The sequence below is a fragment of the Sinocyclocheilus grahami genome, unplaced genomic scaffold (genome assembly GCF_001515645.1).
Source record: "Sinocyclocheilus grahami isolate Dianchi unplaced genomic scaffold, SAMN03320097.WGS_v1.1 scaffold457.1, whole genome shotgun sequence".
In the NCBI taxonomy this organism is placed as follows: domain Eukaryota; kingdom Metazoa; phylum Chordata; class Actinopteri; order Cypriniformes; family Cyprinidae; genus Sinocyclocheilus; species Sinocyclocheilus grahami.
The window spans coordinates 1147122-1168858 of NW_015505636.1; the positions used below are offsets into that span (position 1 = coordinate 1147122).

At 37.0% G+C, this 21737-nt stretch overlaps 1 pseudogene; it reads left to right on the plus strand.

The window, feature by feature from the left end:
* LOC107552732 (spermatogenesis-associated protein 20-like) overlaps positions 1 to 21737 on the plus strand; it is a 78483-nt pseudogene that overhangs the window by 28038 nt on the left and 28708 nt on the right.

Genomic DNA, 21737 nt, shown 5'->3' on the forward strand with positions numbered 1-21737 from the left:
GTTCTAACATTTAAGCCTAGTTTGGGAAACAAAACAAGTTGGATAAAAAGTAATCTAAAAAGTAGTCAGAATACATTACCTAGTAAAATGAATAACCTATATTACATTACTAACTACAGTTTTCATCATGTAATGTGTAATCAGTAATGGATTACAATTTGTAAGTAATCTGCCCAGCTCTGATCCTTGCTGAATAAAAATATTAACTTCTTTCAAAACAAAAATCTTATTTAAACCCTAAACTTTCTAACGTAGTGTATTTCAGGAACCTACAAAGTAAATGCAACAAAATAAAGCACAAAGGATGCACATTGGAGTTGCAGTTGATGCTTTATATACAGTGGGTACGGAAAGTATTCAGACCCCCTTACATTTTTTACTCTTTGTTATATTGCAGCCATTTGCTAAAATCATTTAAGTTAATTTTTTTTCCTCATTAATGTACACACAGCACCCCATATTGACAGAAAAACACAGAATTGTTGACATTTTTGCAGATTTATTAAAAAAAAAAAACTGAAATATCACATGGTCCTAAGTATTCAGACCCTTTGCTCAGTATTTAGTAGAAACACCCTTTTGATCTAATACAGCCATAAGTCTTTTTGGGAAAGATGCAACAAGTTATTCACACCTGGATTTGGGGATCCTCTGCCATTCCCCCTTGCAGATCCTCTCCAGTTCTGTCAGGTTAGATGGTAAACGTTGGTGGAGATGTGATCATGTGATATTTCAGTTTTTCTTTTTTAATAAATCTGCAAAAATGTCAAGAATTCTGTGTTTTTCTGTCAATATGGGGTGCTGTGTGTACATTAATGAGGAAAAAAAATTAACTTAAATGATTTTAGCAAATGGCTGCAATTTAACAAACAGTGAAAAGTGTAAGGGGGTCTGAATACTTTCCGTACCCACTGTATGTTTTTGCCATGAGAAAAAGAACATTGGGAAATATAGTTTGGTCGCAATATTCTGTTTCCTCATAAACCAGGTAAATTACTAGTATTTTCTGGAAAGCTTTATCACTAAACTCTACACTCAAGCTATACAAACCAATTTTACCGCCAACGCTCATAATTACAATTCATGATCAAAGCTTATTTTCTTCCACCATAATTCGTAAACTGATACACTCCCAACTTGTCAAGCTTTAAGAAAATCCAGATTTGTGGTGCCGTTCATGTGCGATCAGCTTGTGAATACAATAATTCTGAAATGACTTCCATGCAGTAAATGGCCATGTGTGGTGCATGTGTCTTCTAAGGAGTAAGCTACCTGATATCATCTGCATGAATTTAGTTGGGACAGCATTGCTGCTATTCAGCATTCATCACTTCCGCCCCTCTCAGCTCCCAGATGCAATCAGCTCATTACACTGTGACACGAGGGAACACCCCCTTTGCACACACACACAAACAAAGAGCAGATAAAGAAAATCAACTCGCAGCTCTAGAGCCACTTCACTTGCTTAACCTGATAAATTGGCTCCTGTTAAATTCATATTGGAACCATCAATGTTATGATGACATTTTTCCCAGAAGCCAGACTTTTTACATCAATGTGTTTGAAAACATGGCTGCGATGCTGGACTGGTAATAGCATTGTGTCTTTTCGCTTTTTCTTTTTTTTTCAGATCAGGACGGTGCCGAACCCAGTGCGAACTCTGTCTCGGCCATGAACTTGCTGCGACTCACAGGCCGGCAGGACTGGATACAGCACTCGCAGCAATTACTGACTGCCTTCTCTGATAGACTGATTAAGGTGCCAATTGCCCTGCCAGATATGGTCCGCAGTGTCATGGCCCAGCATTACACCTCAAACAGGTAACTGCAGTCTGGTACAGAGCTACTGACTATGAAGCTTAAATGTCCGGTTTCACTTGTCACATCATGTCCAACTGATGCAATGGCAATGAAATGTTATTTTTTTTCAAGCCTCCTTGGCTATGAATACTACAATGAGACAGACATGTTCATAAGTCCCTAAGGTAGAGTCAGATTCCAATCTCAAGTCTCTCAAGGCCAGGTTTCGAGTCTTTGGTCCAAGTCAAGTCTTGACAGTTTTTCACTATATGCTCCTGATTAGTTTTACAAACCCTTTTAAATATTTTCAATATTTATGATTTAAGTAAAACTTACTAATACTACAGGTTATTAACATAAATCAATTGATTTATTAACATAAATCAAGTATGTGTTTGTTTGTTTGTTTTTACCCTATTTATTTATTTATATTGATATGAGTATATTTATTATTAATTATATATTATTATTAAAAGAATAATTATTAAAATATTTGTTAACATAATATACTATTACTACTACTACTACTACTACTGCTACTACTACTACTACTACTAATAATAATAATAATTATTATTATTATTAAATATTGTTTACAAATTATTTATTCATTTATTTTTTATTGTCCAGAAGTGTAGTAAATAATTAGTTCACAAGTCCCTTAGGTTGAGTCAGATTTCAATCTCAAGTCTCTCAAAGCCAGGTTTCAAGTCTTAGGTCTAAGTCCAATCTTGACAGTTTTACTCTATATGCTCCTGATTTGTTTTATAAACCCTTTCTAAGATTTATATTTTAAATATATTCAATTCTTATGATTTAAGTAAAACATATTAATGCTCTAAATCAAGTATTTATTTATTTGTTTAAAAAATAATTATTTTATATTTTACCATTAAATATTATTATTATTTTTAATGTATTATTTAATATTCTTCTAATTAATTAATTAATTAATTACTTTATTTGTTGTTTTACATATTTTTAATATTGATATGAATATATTTATATTTATTATTATTATTATTATATTTAAATATGTATTAACACATTATTTATTTATTTTTTTTACACATTGTTTACAAATTATTTATTCATTTATTTTTTATCATCCATATTTGTAGTAACTAATTAGTGAACAATGCTTTTTGCTTTAAATGAAAATTAGGCAGACTCCAGTTAGAGCTGAGATGAGGATGGACCATTGATCAAGAGACTCAGTTCTCAATGATTTTCCTGTTCCATCTGGTGTACATGTCCTGCAGGTTGACCGATACACCCGCGGTGTTATAGGCAGCTGACCGCACCACCCTCTGCATGTCCTTGCAGTCCAATGTTTTGCTGCTACTGTAACGGATAGTAATACAGCCTGACAGGAAGCTCTCAATTGTGCACGCAAGTGTAATGATCTCAGCATCTGGAGAGCCATTCTGAACTTCCCTAGGCATGTTTGGGCCACGCTAAGCCTTCTGGAAGATTCAGTTAAAGGACCTATTGATCATAGAGGTGTCAAAACCATTCAGTGAAGCTGGTTGACAACAAAAGTCTTGCTGGTTGAGAAATCTGGCAGGGAAAACAACAAATCAGCAATAGAGACACAGCATATGCTGGTGACAAACCATGGCTGAATGTAGTAAAGTCCCACCGAAGAATCTCCTCACTTCATGCTCTGGAAACCTGGAAGTGAACTTCTCTCCGGTGGGGACTGTCACTTCTGAATGCATCAGCCTTGAGGAAAGGCTGAGTAGATTGAGTGTGCTTGCCACGCTGAATGATTTTCTCAGACTTGCCATATGTTCTTATGTCATTTAACTGGAAATAAGTGCCTTGCATCACATTTTGGATTCATCTGGTCATTGGATGCTTTTTGTGTTCATTGATATTTCCATCCATGTTTTAATGCTGTAATAAACAAATGTTGTATAATTTTAGGAGCTCAGATATGAAAAGTTGTGTCTATACCGTATACATGCACTATAGTTCAAAGTTATAATTATAGTTTTTTTTAAATGTTTTTCAAGTGTTCCATGTTCTGCATTTATGTGGTCACAAATTCATTAAATTATTAGTAATATTGTGAAATATTACAATTTAGTTTGATCATATTTTACGATCAGGGATTGAAATTAACTTTTTTACTCACCAGCCAATTTGGCTACTAAATTTTTAAGTTACCGGCCATTCATAACTTCTACCAGCCCAAAAAAAGCAGACTACACCACGTCGCGTATGCATGCATTTTGTAACTTAGGTGTGTTTTGTTTGGTTTTTTAATATACTCGATAATAATCATGATGTCTCACGAGTTCAGTATTTGCGCTAAACCTGCGCAGATTTGGCTTGCATGAACTTCCCGAAGAAATTAATGAGTGAACATAACTTACGATAAGTAACCCGCCAAACTGGCTAGTGATTTGACAGCGTTACCCGCCACAGCTGATTTTTACCCGCATTTGGCGTGTTGGCGGGTGTTCATTTCAAACCCTGTTTACGATGTATTTTATTCCTGTGATGGCAAACCATTACTCTAGTCTTCAGTGTCACATGGTCCTTCTGAAATGATTTTAATAGACTGATTTTTTTTACTTAAGTAACATTTCTTATCACTATCAATGTTGAAAACAGCTGTGCTGCATAATATATTGTGGAAAAGTAAAAGTATTGCTGAAAAAAAAGAAAGAATCTTACTGACCCCAAACTTTTGAAAGGTACCTGTAGCCTATGTCTGATCCATGACTCCTAAGCTTTTTTTTGGGATATCAGTATGACCCTTGATGCTTCTGGTATAAAGATACATACAGTAGGATTGATAGCCAGCTCATCAGTCCTCACAATGAGGACCATTAGCGTTTGGATCTGTCACATATCAACTAGAATGATGCTGCTGGATAAAAGTTTTTCCTGTCAGGTCATTTTTCCAAAGTTTCCTCCTGCTCCCGGACAATTGTATGAGCTGTGAACATGTGTCATGGCCATCAGAGCTCACTAGCGGCAGAGAAGTCATCAGAGTAGGAGGAATAACAAGCTGGAGGTCCTGCTAAGGGCAGCCCGCTCCACATCACACCTGCCCACCTCATTACAGCACTATACACGCAGTCCTGCCCCTTTCTTCGGTTTCATTCTTTTCACATTTGTTCATTTGGTGGTTCAGACAGCTTTTTTTTGCTCACAAGTTAGTTATTCTGTTCTTTGTAACAGTCTCTTATTTTTCTTGTAGATTGCTATCTGTGGCCAGCCTGATGCTGAGGACACTGCAAGTTTGATTTCCTGTGTCAACTCCCTATTTTTGCCCCATAAAGTAAGTGAATAATGACGTAAATTTCTCTGCGGAAGAGCATTGTTAGGACTATTAAGGTCACTCTAATTGGGTGTTTCAATCATTCCATTTCAACTTTGAAATACAATATGAGGCAGGGTTATTACAGTTAGCTGAAACTAAAACCATAAAAAAGGTACTTGAAATAAAATAACGTTAACTGAAACAGTTGCCATTACCAACAATTCTAATTTTAATTAGTGTAACTTGATGTACTAAATTAACTAAAACTAACATAAAAATGAATAAAAATTTAGGGCTGCAAAACGATTAATCACGATATCAAAATAAAAGTTTATGTTTACATACTATATATGTGTGTGTACTGTGTATATTTATTATGTATATATAAATACACACACATACACGTATATATTAAGGAAAAATATGTTAGATTTATATACAAAATGTTAGATTTATATACAATATAAATTATATACAAGTATAAATATGTATATATATATATATATATATATATATATATATATACATACAATATTTTTTAAATATATACGTGTGTGTATTTATATATACATAATAAATATACACAGTACACACACATATAGTATGTAAACATACACTTTTATTTTGAATGTGATTAATCAGGATTAATAGTTTTGCAGCCCTAAATAAATAAAAAAATACTAAAAATCACACGAAAACAGAAAATGTGAAAATATAAAAATTGATTCAAAATTTTTATAAAAACTATAATAGTATCTCAGTTGTACTAAAATAACACTGATATGAAAACTAATAGCAGCAGAAAATGTTTTTGAATATATTTTCTATTAACCTTGAAAACAAAGTAAAATAATAAATAATATTATTAAAAAAAACAATTAAAAGTGTTATAAAAAAAAACATAAATGTGAAATTGAATAAACCCTTTTATTCATTCAGAAACAAAACATTAAAACACAAATGACACAGTCTTACTAGTTTATTTGGGGAAATCATGAATATTTTCACTACATTGTAATTTTCACCAACAAGTTACTTTACGTTTTTTTTTTCTTTAAAAACATCACATGCTTTTTTAAATGTTTTCTCCTTGGTAACTTTATTAGTGGCAAAAGTGTTCATTGTGGTGGAAATTTCTGTTTTTACACAATACGTATCCAAATGGTTTGTTTATTTCACTAATTATTACATTTTAATGAATTGTAATAAAAAAATCCACATTGAAGAAACAGCATTTTAAAAATCATATGTATATATATTTTTAATCTTAGCTTTAGTTTATTGTAAACTTGTGTCTACAAATATGCCAAGAACTAAAATGAAGGTGTTTTTTAATCTGTCACAATATAATAAATTAATTTGGAGCAACACTGGCTGATTTAATATTTGACCTTTTTTTAGATTTCAGTGTCCCTGCACTGTATGTAGACATTTTTTTTCTCATACATGACACATTCATTGGTTTACACAGAATGCTTTTTGCACTAGAGCACAGTCATGCTAATGAGTTCACTAAAGTAATCTCCAGCGAAAGGTCAAGTTGTCAGATTTTGAACCTATGCATTCTGACGCAAACACTGCGAGGCAAAGGGTTGGGACAATGGCTACCACCCACACAACATTTGAAATTTCGGAATAATTAGTAAATAGTTAAGAGTTTTCTGTAGACGTTAGCCTTAGGCTTGGCTTTGTGGCGATTTTTTTTCTTTGGCTAAAGGTCATAGCTCAGGATAGCATTTGCACTCTTCCTGCCCTTTTCCCCAGCACTTCTGTGACTGCTCTCTTCTCTCACACAATGACAGGAAGAGCAAACACACACATGCTTGGCGCTTTACAGGTTTTAAGTGTGAAATACCAATAGCAAGCACAACAGAGTACACACCGGGGTCTAACTTATGCCATTTATCATGGTAGTCTAACATCTTTTATTGTATGTGAAAACCCCTAGAGAGGTAACCCTCCCTTTCCTTAAGGCTGGAATAATGAGTTAGTTTTTAAACGAAATGGATGAGAAGGTGTTGTGAATAGAAAATAGGCTGGGGCCGTCCCGTTTCTCTCTATTTCTGTTGTTACAGTAGGTAGCCCTGTAGGATGGTGTTGGGAGGATGTAAGCATGTGACCTTACACTCCATCAATGAACCCTGAACGTCACATCTCGTGTCAAAGGCTGAGTTTGATCTCCTTATGGTGCATCATTTATTAACATTGTTCCTCCCTGGTGGGGCAAAGGCTTTGGCACATTCATCGTCTTTCTCATTATACCTACACTTATGTAATCTTAATGATAGCGACTCTGTGAGTGAGAAATATAAGGTCACGTCGCATTCATTCATTCAGTCGGCTCCATGACCTAGAGGTTTGTTTTTGTTTGTATTTTATCTGAAGACTTAATATAAAGATTTATTCACTTTAATATCCTCTTATTGTACATATTTTTTTGTTTTTCATAATCTTTTTTGGGGATTTAATAACTTTCTTTGTTTCTAAAACAAATTTTCTGCTGACATAACCAAATCTGTGTAGGTAGGGAAAATGAGCAGTATAAAAATATTAATATTAAACCAATTCAGTCAAATCCAGATTGAAAAATCAAGTCCTGTTCAACATAGTTTCCCTTTGTATATTTCCCATTTCAGAAATGTGTCACATTATAGTAGTTAATTGTATTATGAATGTTGTTCTATGCTGTTTCATATCTGTAAATGTAGGTCTTTTTGGTTTTATTCATAGTACCCTAATAGATTTGGGAAATGTAATGTCTTTTGCTCGTGGCCAGATGTAATATTTAGCTGGTTTATTTATGATCCATTCTTGCCATATGCACAATATACAGCATGGTTTTCTTTCTGTGTTTCGGAGATACTGGAGTGTGTGTCCCCTGATGCAGAGAAATCCTGCTTCTGTCAACGATTTGTGCAAATCCATCTCCACCAGTCTGGTCACAATAAAGCACATTTACTGTTGCTTAACTATCAGAATTTAATAGTTTAATAGTTGCTTAACTATCGGAATTTAAAAGTTCACTCAATAATGAACATTTGTTTGCTCAAATTCATGTCATATCAACCACATATTAGAATTTTGAGAATGGCTGCTCTGTTAACGATGAGAATCGTTACTCCAAACTCCAAAATGAGAAAAAAATGACAAAAAGGCACTGTATTCATTTCTTGAGTTCAACCCAATGGTTTAGTGATCTGTAGTGAATAATGACGTAAATTTCAGCCTGTTCGTCACACACAGCTATTGTATGGCTTCAGAGGACTTGGAATATATTGCATAAGTCATATGGAGTGCTTTTATGAGTACATTATAGCCCCAGTCCTCACTCACATCCATTATATTGCAAAAGTGGCCAGGATATTCTTCAAAAATTCACCTCATAAAGTTTGTCCTGCAAAAGAAAGAAAACCATTTGGATACTAAACGAAATGATAGCAAGTTAATAAAATCCGTGTATCATTCGATCATTCGTTTTTTGATTTAATATTGAAAGTAGAAAAATTACAAAACGGCTCCTATTTCGTTTTTTTCGTTTTTCTCCAAAAAACGAAAAATGAGAATTCAGCTTAAATTTTCGATGTCTACACGTGGGCGGGAATTAAACGCCCCTTTCTGCTGATTGGTCAGCCGAAGATCAAACCGTGCCTTCTTCAGTTCTTCTGCAGTATCACGCAGCAGAATAATAGTCCTCCACTGCTGCAGTTGTACGGATTAATAACCCATTTGATCAATTTCATATTTTTCTCATCAAACAGACTAATGAATAGCTTGACACAACTCGTACCGGGGCAGAGTCTAGACAGGTCTTTCTTCTGTGTAGACCAGCGGCTCTTAAATTGATAGGGGGTCCGAGAAATAATTTGCTATAGCCTAAAGTATTTCCAGACTGTAAAGTCGCTTTTTTTTATCATGATACATAGGCCTACTGTGATTTATTCCAAAGTGAATTATGATGCATTTAACGCTTATATGAAGCCTTTTAAAAGACAAGTATTAGCTGTGGTTGATGTTTGTGGCATGTGCCGGAAAGATGCTCAAGGAGACCGAGATGCGCTAAAGCAGCGCATTCTGTTGTTCTCTCAAAAAAAAAGACTTACTGGGTGAGCAGGGTAGGCTAAGACAGCTGTCATATCATACCCTGCCATGCCCAGCTGATGCAAAGAATATAATTTATATCTACACAGAAGAAAGCCCTGGCTAGACTCTGCCCCGGCATGAGTTGTGTCGAGCTATTCATTAGCCTGTTTGTTTGATGAAAAAAGATTAAATATAGTTGCAATAAATGCGTTAAGAATCCATACAACTGCAGCAGTGGAGGACTATTATTCTGCTGCATGATACTGCGGAAGAACTGATGATGGCACGGTTTGATCTTCGGCTGACCAATCAGCAGAAAGGGGCGTCTAATTCCCGCCCATGTGTAGAAATTGAATATTCAAACTGTTTATTCATTTTTCCACCCATGAACGAAAAAACTAAAATTTCAGCTGAATTCTCGTTTTTTTCGTTTTTTGGAAAAAAAACAAAAAAACGAAAAAGGAGCCGTTTTCTAATTATTCTACTTTCAATATTAAATCAAAAAACGAATGATCGAATGATACACGTATTTAATAATGTCAGTATTTTCATTTTTGGGTGAACTTTATATCTGTTACATGGGGGGTGTCTTTTTAATGCGTCATTCAGTGATATAAAATTATAGAATTGAAGTAAACATCTGGACAGGTGAATCACCTTGGCTAACTAAATGAATGGAAGTCTCACTCATTCGTTTCCCGAACATTTTTAACTCAAACAAATCCATCATAATGACATACACAAGAAAAGAAACGCGACACTGAAGGCCACTGAGAGCTCCGTCTTTCACTATACTTTCAAATGCAGTTCCTGAATACAATCCTACTTGTCAATTTGGAGCAAGAGCATCTGCTAAAAGCATAAATTGTACAGTCTCTGGAAACACAGCAGCCCAGTCCCGTTTTCATTTTTAATCTAAATTCAATCGTATGTGCTCATGTGTTCAATTCACATGTTAAACAGGGCTCACATATCTCTTGGTCCTGTTGCCTAGGCACAGCAAGACTACAACCAGAAGATGAGGCTGCAAGTAATGAGTTAGTGTTAGTGAAGCCAAAAAAAAAAACAGCACAGAATTTCATCTGGTCAGGGACTGATACAGGAACTGCTCACACACACACTTCTCATTGCCTAGCTGTGACTAAGCCTCAGATAGACCCTGGTCTGAATTGTTTGTTTAATTGACTTGGACATGATTGAAAGTTCCGCCTGCATCAGGCCGTTGATTGCAAAGTCGGAAGGGCATACTGAAAAATAGATGACTCTGTGTTATTGAGTTGAACCAGCAGTCAAATCATCATCCCTGCCTTAAATCCCTGGAGTATCACTATTCTTAGACAAATGAATAAACTACTGCTTTACCATGACATATTCTGCTAAGAGACCAGCTTGGACTTGCATGGTTCAAGATGGTTTATGCTAGTTGGTGCTGGTTCATGCAGTCAGTACATGAGCAGAAATTAATAATTGACTCACAGCACGATTTTGCATAGTTGAATTATTGCGTAATGTTAGTCTTTTGCAGCATGTTTGCATGCAAAACCAAACAAAAGGAGTCAGCTATTATTAGCCATCTAGCTTCTCAACAGCAAGACAATATGGAAACTTAATTTTTCATTCAACTTTTGGTTCTTCACACACAACACTTAGGCCAATTGTAGACCAATTTATGCATATACAGTACATGATAGATGAAGCAGAGATACAATCACTTTATCTATACGTTCAAAAGTTTGGGGTCAGTAAATGAAATGTTTATTTCATTTTTGATAGAAATTCATACTCCTATTCAGCAAGGCTGCATTAAATTGACTAAAAGTGACAGTAAAGGCATTTGTAATGTGTCAAAAGATTTCTATTTCTAATATATGCTGTTTTGTTTTGAACTTTCTATTCAAGGAATCCTGAAAACATGTATCAGTTTCCACAGAAATATTAAGCATAACAATTGTTTTCAACATTGATAGTAAAAATAAATGTTGAGTTATTTCTGAAAGATGAACTGAATTATTTAAATGAATTATTTCTTAAGGATCATGTAACACATTGGCGTAATGTAGACATTGTAAAATATATTAAAATAGAAAGCATAATATTTCACAATATTACTGTTTTTACTTTTTGATTAAATAGATAAAGCCTCGGTGAGCATAAGAGACTCCTTTCAAAAACATTAAAATACCGACTTCGCACTTTAGGATGGTAGTGTAGATGTTGTTAGTTCAGCTTGCAAAAATCAGACTGGTGTAGTTGTAGTCAGACTAAAGAGTTTACAAAAAGATCAATTATTGCTTTAGTATGACTGAAATTTAACTTTTTTAAATTGTGTCAAGAAAATTCGGTCCCACTTTTATTAAGTGGCCTTAATACATGTGTACTTACATAGTAACTAGATGTGTACGTAGTATGTAACCACAGTGTTGTCAGGGTCTGGGATATAGAGAGGACTCAGATGCAGAGTAGTGAGGAAGGAGAGTCTTTATTCTCGCCACAAAACACAAAATAACATAAACAATAGTTAACTGCTGCTCAGGTGAGCGGAGATTCCAGAGCTGGCCGGCAGACGCTGCGGACCACTCGAGATGCCGGATCTCCGTGTTACGAGTCCTTGAGCACAGAAGAACAGAGGGTCAGACACTTATGCTTGCACGCGCACAAAGACACGAGCAGGGACAAAACAATCTACTCACGACGACCGACAGACAGACAGAGACCTATAAGGGAGTGGGGGAATGGGTGACAGGTGGGGAGTGTCAGCTCGTGATCTGCGAACCCCCGCTGCGAGATCAGCGCTGATTGCCCAGACCACGAGCTACCGAACATGACAGGACAACACAGACCACAGGGGAAGCCGAGAAGGCACCCTGCACCGTGACAAGTGTAAGTACACATTGGTACATAGTATCTAGAGCTGTAATATTTCTATAACTACACACATGTAACAACCCTCCGAATAGTTTGTGTAAGTACATATGTGTAACAGGACATATATAACTACATTTTGTAACAACAATATGTATAAGAGTAATTGGAACAATTTGATCCAGGGGGTGGAGATGGGTAGGTTAGGGGTGGAAATGGGTAGGTTTAGGGATATGTAAAGTGGGAGGAGTTGGATCTCAAGTTGGTGGAGTTGGTGCACCACTGTAATACCAGTGTACTTGCATAGTAACTCCTCAGGAACTGTCCACTTAATATAAAGTGTAACATTCTGGACACCAACCAAAATGTATATGTAAAGCCTAACTTACTGGCCACTGCTGTGTAACATCAGAGTAATCACATGGTAAAACCATTGGAATTGTTTACTTAATGTCCCTCAGAGGACCTCAGATGATGCCAACCCTGAAACAACATACAGAACTACCACATTTTGCTATAAGTTTGATTGCATCATATAATAATTGCTGTTAATAGTGTTCATCGTCTGTTTGATTACGTCTTTAATTGATTTTTCCGTATATTTTTGCCATATGTACATTAACTGACAGTCACCACTGATAAGCTACCACTAAATATTGTAGAAACTTAATTTGCTGTAAAGTTGCTTTGCAATGATTTGTATCGTGAAAAGCGCTGTACAAATAAACTTGAATTGAAAAAACTTGAATTTACTTAATATAAATTGTAACACTTTCTTTACCAAAAAGTGCTGTTAGTCCTGTTACACATTTGTACTTTCATTACCAAAAAGTGTTGTTACAATGTCTTGTTACACATTTGTATTTACACAAACCATTCAGTAGGCTGTTACATGTGTGTAGTTACACAAACATTACAGCTGTAGATACTATGTACCAATGTGTACTTACACTGTGGTTACATACTATGTACACATCTAGTTACTATGTAAGTACACAGGTATTAGGACCACTTAATATAAAGTGGGACAGAATATTCTTGCACCGATATGAACAGAGAGAGGATCCTTTCATGTATGGTGGACTGACATGTCTGCTTTCAGTTACATGGAAAGATTAAGCTACATTTCTCTCTCTCTTTTCATAATCTGTGTTTTTCATTTGTAACAAGACAGACATGTAATTAGAGAGGGATAAATGGTTCTCACCTGCAGAGTCGGGACATGAATTAAATGTAATGAGAGCCATCATCTTAAGTCACTGAATCAGCCAAAACCTGCGCTTTGTCTCCATAGCATTGGGTATTCTTTATAAACAAAGAAAAACAGAGCTTGCTCTTACTCATTATAGTCATATAAATCCTGACAATGGAAAGATCATGCATCAGTGTTCCTCAAGCACACACTCACACACACACACACACAAGCATACATATTACTTCCAAATATTAAAGGCACGATCTGGTTTCCTGTGTGAAATATGTGAAATTGAATCTGAGGCCTGGAGACTGTGGAGCTGATGAGATTTCCTGCTCGTACATTGCGAGAGCGTTTTGAGCGGCGTTCCGCTCTGCTTCTCTCTCTCTCTAAACCAAGAGCGTCTGTGTGACACTAGCTCACCTTGCGTGTTTGTGTAGATATAGCTGTGATAGATTTAACCTGAACTCACCAAGGGTTATCAAAACAGCATTATCATTTAAAGTTGCACTGTCTGGGTTGCCTCAGTCGTCTGAGGCTGCCTTTTGTGTGCACTTTATAGTAAGCACCCCTTCTATTATCAAACCTGTTTGTTTAGCTTCACTGAAAATCCGTCTATCTGTCCATTCATTCATCATTCCACCCTATTTATTGCTCGATCTATCATTCTGTTTATATTTGTCATCTATCCCTCCATCCATCATTCCATTTCATGAATCTATCTATCTATCTATCTATCTATCTATCTATCTATCTATCTATCTGTCTGTCTGTCTGTCTGTCTGTCTGTCTGTCTGTCGTTATCATTCGATCATTCTATCTATTCTTCTGGCATTCTATTGTTCTATCAGTGACTGTTTAATTTTGAGATTCATCTTTTCACATGGAGGACAATTGGGGGACTCATACATAGCTATTATATAAGGTGAAAACATTTACTAATGCTCAAGAAGGCAACACAATGCATTAAGAGCTGGGGGGTGTTAGATTTTTGAATTGGATGATCAGGGTAAATTGTACTTATTTTATCTTCTGGGAAACATTTAAGTACTTATGTAGCTTTTTAAGTGCAGTACCAAATGAAAAAAATATGATCTTTAAACAAAATAAGAAAAATTTACACATCATCATCCTGTTCAAAGGTTTACACATTCTGGCTCTTAATGCATTGTGTTGCCTTCTTGAGCATATTTTTTTAATTAATAAATACAAATGGCAAGTATTCACACAGTTTGCTACATGATCAATTTAAATTCAGGAATTGCACTGAAATTTAAATGCCATGCCCCCATTTTTGTTCTTAATGGTGCACAACTCTAATGTTTTCTATCTATCTGTCTGTCTGTCTGTCTGTCTGTCTGTCTGTCTGTCGTTATCATTCGATCATTCTATCTATTCTTCTGGCATTCTATTGTTCTATCAGTGACTGTTTAATTTTGAGATTCATCTTTTCACATGGAGGACAATTGGGGGACTCATACATAGCTATTATATAAGGTGAAAACATTTACTAATGCTCAAGAAGGCAACACAATGCATTAAGAGCTGGGGGGTGTTAGATTTTTGAATTGGATGATCAGGGTAAATTGTACTTATTTTATCTTCTGGGAAACATTTAAGTACTTATGTAGCTTTTTAAGTGCAGTACCAAATGAAAAAAATATGATCTTTAAACAAAATAAGAAAAATTTACACATCATCATCCTGTTCAAAGGTTTACACATTCTGGCTCTTAATGCATTGTGTTGCCTTCTTGAGCATATTTTTTTAATTAATAAATACAAATGGCAAGTATTCACACAGTTTGCTACATGATCAATTTAAATTCAGGAATTGCACTGAAATTTAAATGCCATGCCCCCATTTTTGTTCTTAATGGTGCACAACTCTAATGTTTAAAATGGTGGATGCTAGTTTATGTAAACTGAATCAGCTTATGAACATGTGCGGCCCTGCAGTGACCTGAGACCTTACTACACGCTTCAGTGAGTTATACAAAATGAATTATCCCCGTTCCACTGTACATATTGTGTGCCCCCTGATCGCCGTGCCTTTGATGTGATAATGGCGTGTTCAACCTCATTGAGAATTTGGTGCAAAGTATATTAAAGATTTATGAAGACAGACCTAGAAAGGCTCGAGAGTGCGTTGTGAGGACTGTACCGAAAGTGCATTTTTCACAATACATTAGCCAACCAGACTAGAAAATCCTTTTTAATTTAAATCCAATTATTGTATCATCTCTTTATTCATTTAGGGGTGCAGAGTTTAATTGTGGGGAATACGCTGTATAAGATTCTACTGCTTTTGCAGTCTCATCTGTTCTTACTTATTTAATTCAAATTTGCTAGATGGACACTTGAATTCAACACACTTTTCGAAATCAATTAATCCCACCCGTTGCGATCTGCAGGCATGATTAAAATTGTTGGAATAAATTTATCCATACTTTAAATAGGCTAAAACCCGTGTTGATTATAAAGGTGGTATGGTAGGGCTGCAGATCCTCATGGGGCTTGTTACAGTAGAATACGAGGCATTAGAACAGCCACTCCATATCCCTGATGATGGCAACCAGCTGCTCACTTCAGTCATATGATGTCCTTGTGCTCATAGAAAGTCTGTTCTGAGATCAATTTAGTCCATCCAAATGCATAAGCATATATTAACGCTGTCCAGTTGTACTGTTGCCCAGCAGTTTAAAAGTTAATTTAATTATAACTGCAATCCAGGAATGTGGTTTTCATACAATTATTTCTTTAAGTACAGAGGAGACTGGAATCTTTTAAGTGCTAATATTTCTGGTGTTCATCTCAGGTGGGATTTCGGCAGTACAGTAGAGCATGGGCCTTTGCGCCGCAAAGAGTTCTAGACTTCGTCTGATTACTGAGACAAATGGCCCTGAATCCCTAACAAGGCCGCTGAGACATCACAAGAGCCAGAGAGGTCCCAAGGCAACCCAGCGAGAATGAATGAGTACAAAGCAAAGGTTTCAAAAAGCCTTAGAAACTCTGAAACAACACAATGGTGAATTATAGTAGATCTTAGAAAACTTCATTGTGGAGCAGTTACACGCTGTACCAGCACATTATTTTAAAACGTCACATTTCTGATTTTCTGGAAGAGATTGGAGGAGTCTCTGATTTCTCTTTGCCTTGTCTTTATTATAATAAAGTATTTATTGTATAAATAAATAATAAAATATTCCCAAAGTCAGGTCACACATCATCATCATCCCTCATGTCTAATGAACAAACTAACTCTGCATCTTCTTCTTCAGGGGAGATGCTAAAATACACCCATGCACACTCAGCAGTACTTTTCGTTATGTCTGTCACACAGATTTTGTGTTCAGAAACACTTCCTGAAAGCAATATTCCGGAAGTTTAGCTCGTGAGAAAAGCCATTTTTATTGATTTATAGAATTTTTTTATTTTTTTTTATTTTAAACACGTTTAGAGAATTTGTTATTAATATTGTTCCATTCTACTTTCTAAAGTCATGAGATTAATTGTTCTTTTGACAGTTAAAAATGGTAAGAAATAAAAGATAATTGTTCATATATGTATAAATATACAATATAATGACAGTTGATTTTTTATTTGTAACCAAATTGTAATATCTCACAGAGCATTAACATTATATGGATAGATAGATTCAGTCATTTTATTTACCGTATTGGCCCGAATATAAGACAATGTTTTTTTCTTGGAAATACAAACAAAATGCGGTCGTCTTATATTTAGGGTCTAGACTTTGACATGTCAATAATACACCCACAACAATAGGTGGCGCCAAATACGCATAAAACGAGTGTGCCATGAAATACGTAATGTAATGCGTGTTGTAAAGATTGCGAGTAAAAACCAAAACAAAAGAAAAAGAAAACCTTACAACTGCATGATTCGTGACTGTCACGTCAGCCTGATGGGACCAAACTCTCTTTGTGATTTTAAAACGGAAGACAGTACCCAGATTTGAAGTCTACAGTAAGATTTAACTTCTACTGTTAACAAGATTTTGGTAGGCTACTATTAGATGGATAGCCTAAATGTCCTAATTCAGATGGGCTACCTGTTTATTTTTATGGTATATCGAAAAGTGTATATATTTTTTAAATGTGATTGTTGCTACATTTTACCAGTTTTTACCATACTTTCAAAAATTAAAATAGGAAAAATATGCTATATGAAAATAATTAAAGACAAAATGTGTTTTACTGAGAAAAAACAAGATTTGTTTTTTAAAAAGCCTTTTTCCAAAAGGTACATCTGGAAAAGGGGGGGTCGTCTTATATTCGGGCCAATACGGTATTTACATTTATGTTTATTTAATTATTTGGTTACATTTTTTGCGAGGAGGTCACCATATGTTGGTGTGCTGGGCATTCAAGCAGTTAAAAACCCTTGAACTAAAGCGAGGAGACTGGAATCTTTTAAGTGCTAATATTTCTGGTGTTCATCTCAGGTGGGATTTCGGCAGTACAGTAGAGCATGGGCCTTTGCGCCGCAAAGAGTTCTAGACTTCGTCTGATTACTGAGACAAATGGCCCTGAATCCCTAACAAGGCCGCTGAGACATCACAAGAGCCAGAGAGGTCCCAAGGCAACCCAGCGAGAATGAATGAGTACAAAGCAAAGGTTTCAAAAAGCCTTAGAAACTCTGAAACAACACAATGGTGAATTATAGTAGATCTTAGAAAACTTCATTGTGGAGCAGTTACACGCTGTACCAGCACATTATTTTAAAACGTCACATTTCTGATTTTCTGGAAGAGATTGGAGGAGTCTCTGATTTCTCTTTGCCTTGTCTTTATTATAATAAAGTATTTATTGTATAAATAAATAATAAAATATTCCCAAAGTCAGGTCACACATCATCATCATCCCTCATGTCTAATGAACAAACTAACTCTGCATCTTCTTCTTCAGGGGAGATGCTAAAATACACCCATGCACACTCAGCAGTACTTTTCGTTATGTCTGTCACACAGATTTTGTGTTCAGAAACACTTCCTGAAAGCAATATTCCGGAAGTTTAGCTCGTGAGAAAAGCCATTTTTATTGATTTATAGAATTTTTTTATTTTTTTTTATTTTAAACACGTTTAGAGAATTTGTTATTAATATTGTTCCATTCTACTTTCTAAAGTCATGAGATTAATTGTTCTTTTGACAGTTAAAAATGGTAAGAAATAAAAGATAATTGTTCATATATGTATAAATATACAATATAATGACAGTTGATTTTTTATTTGTAACCAAATTGTAATATCTCACAGAGCATTAACATTATATGGATAGATAGATTCAGTCATTTTATTTACCGTATTGGCCCGAATATAAGACAATGTTTTTTTCTTGGAAATACAAACAAAATGCGGTCGTCTTTTATTTAGGGTCTAGACTTTGATTGACATGTCAATAATACACCCACAACAATAGGTGGCGCCAAATACGCATAAAACGAGTGTGCCATGAAATACGTAATGTAATGCGTGTTGTAAAGATTGCGAGTAAAAACCAAAACAAAAGAAAAAGAAAACCTTACAACTGCATGATTCGTGACTGTCACGTCAGCCTGATGGGACCAAACTCTCTTTGTGATTTTAAAACGGAAGACAGTACCCAGATTTGAAGTCTACAGTAAGATTTAACTTCTACTGTTAACAAGATTTTGGTAGGCTACTATTAGATGGATAGCCTAAATGTCCTAATTCAGATGGGCTACCTGTTTATTTTTATGGTATATCGAAAAGTGTATATATTTTTTAAATGTGATTGTTGCTACATTTTACCAGTTTTTACCATACTTTCAAAAATTAAAATAGGAAAAATATGCTATATGAAAATAATTAAAGACAAAATGTGTTTTACTGAGAAAAAACAAGATTTGTTTTTTAAAAAGCCTTTTTCCAAAAGGTACATCTGGAAAAGGGGGGGTCGTCTTATATTCGGGCCAATACGGTATTTACATTTATGTTTATTTAATTATTTGGTTACATTTTTTGCAAGGAGGTCACCATATGTTGGGGTTCTGGGCATTCAAACAATTAAAAACCCTTGAACTAAAGCATGATTGGATGTTGTTCATGTATAAACTAAACTTCCCTAGTGAAAAATAAATATACTAAAATGTACTTGAAATACATATTTATCTGCTTAATACTGTAACAAAGAGGCAGTGGCGTTAGGATCCATGTGCAGCTTTATTAGTTCACAAGGCAGGTCATACAGGCATAGATCATTAACTGGCGTTAGAAACAACGAAGGCTGGGCAGAATCGTAAACAGTGTTCGTAAACAGGGTCGAGACAGGCGGCAGACAATCAATGGCATGAATCAACAAGGCAGGCAGGGTCAGAATAGGAAGGCAGCAAGCAATCGTAAATGGGTAAACAGACCAGGTAATCAACAGGTATACAACACAGGGTAAACGCTCAGAAATGTCAGCAAGGCAAAACAAGACTTCGCAATGAGAGCAGGGAAGGCACAGTTTAAGTAGACCGGGCAAATAGGAAACACCTGTGCAGGTGATTAGACTCCGGCATAGGGCATTGTGGGAACTGGAGTCCGAAGGGATCGCTCAGTACTCTGGTGATGGTTCCCTCTGGTGGTGATCGGAGGGAGCCACAGAGGCTGAATTTGTGACAGAGCCCAGGAGCGGCTCCTGACGCACCAAGGAGGACAACGCCGGGGTCTTCCGCGGGGTCTCGGGGCAGGTCTATCCGGGTGGTCTCTGTGAAAGTCTGTGGTAAGCGAGGGATCCAGAATATCCTCTGCATTGACCCAGGACCGTTCCTCCGGACCTTACCCCTCCCAGTCCACTAGGTACTGGATATAATTCTGCCCCGGCGACGAGAGTCCAGGATCTCTCGAACTCGGTACGCCTCCTCGCCGTCTATGGTGATGGGAGGGACTCTCTGGTCACCAGCTTCCTCCTGGTCCTCCGCTCCTCTCGGACCACCAGCGGGCTTGAGCAAAGAGACATGAAAAGTGGGTGAGATACGATAATGGGAGGGGCAAAGCTAAACGGAATGAAACAGGAGTTATTTGTCTGAGGATTTTGAATGGACCCACATACCTAGGACTGAGCTTCTTGCAGGGTAACCGGAGATGAAGATCCCGAGTGGACAACCAGACCCACAGACCCGGCTGATAGTTGGGATTGGTGCGCCGATGGTGATTAGCTTGTTCCCTTGTCCGATGGACAGCTCTCTGGAGATGAACATGAGCCTCATTCCACGTCTTCTCGCTTCGTTGTAGCCATGAATTCACGGCTGGAAGTTCTGATGGTTCCCCGGACCAGGGGAATAATGGGGGTTGGAAACCCAGGACACATTGGAATGGAGTGATACCATGGAGGAAACGAGTGAGTTCTTGATTGAGACGTTCCACCTGACCGTTCGACTGTGGGTGATACCCGGAGGTGAGACTGACATTGATATTGAGCTGCCGGCAGAAGGCTGACCAGACTCGGGAGGTGAACTGAGGTCCCCGATCAGAAACCACGTCCTCAGGAAGGCTGTAAAACCTGAACACGTAATTGCATAGGACCTCGGGTGTCTCAAGAGCTGTGGGTAGTTTGGGTAGAGGAATCAGGCGGCAGGCCTTGGAAAAGCGATCGATAACAGTGAGAATGTTAGTGCGACCCTGTGAGGCAGGCAGATCGGTTATGAAGTCGATGGCTATGTGAGACCAGGGGCGATGTGGGATGGGTAATGGTTGTAAGAGGCCAGCAGGTAGTTGATGTGAGGATTTGGTTGTGTTGCAGGTTGCACAGTCTCGGATGAAGGCGATTGTCTCTGCTTGCAGCGTGGGCCACCAGAAGCGATTTAATAACTGAAGAGTAGCTGCTATACCTGGGTGTCCGGAGCCGGGAGTTGAGTGAACTAGCTGGATGACTCTGTCGTAGAGCTTGCGGCACGTATGTGAAATTAGGTGGGGTTTCGGCTGGAGGTGGTTCGGTGCCCTGGGCGTCTGCGATCTCAGTCATTATGTCCCATTGAACGGGTTCGAGAATGATGGTAGACGGAATGATGGATTCCTGACTGGGAGACATTGTGCTGATTCATAGAGTCGAGATAGGGCATCCGCCTTTGTGTTTTGAGAGCCTGGACGGTAGGTTATTGTGAAGTTGAATCTGGTGAAGAACAGAGACCATCTTGCCTGTCTATGATTGAGTCTTTTAGCTGATTTCAGATATTCCAGATTGCGGTGATCGGTGAGTACAATAAAGGGGTGTTTGGCTCCCTCGAGCCAGTGACGCCACTCCTCAAAGGCGACCTTCATGGCAAGAAGTTCTCGGTTGCCCACATCGTAATTCTGCTCGGTGCAATTGAGTTTGCGGGAATAAAAGGCGCAGGGGTATAACTTAGGGGGGTTACCATGTCGTTGAGAAAGAACTACCCCAATGCCCGTGCTGGATGCGTCCACCTCCACAATGAACTCTCGTTCTGGGTCGGGATGGTACAAGATGGGTGCGGTTGTAAATCTCTCCTTGAGCGTCTGAAAGGCTGAACGGGCTG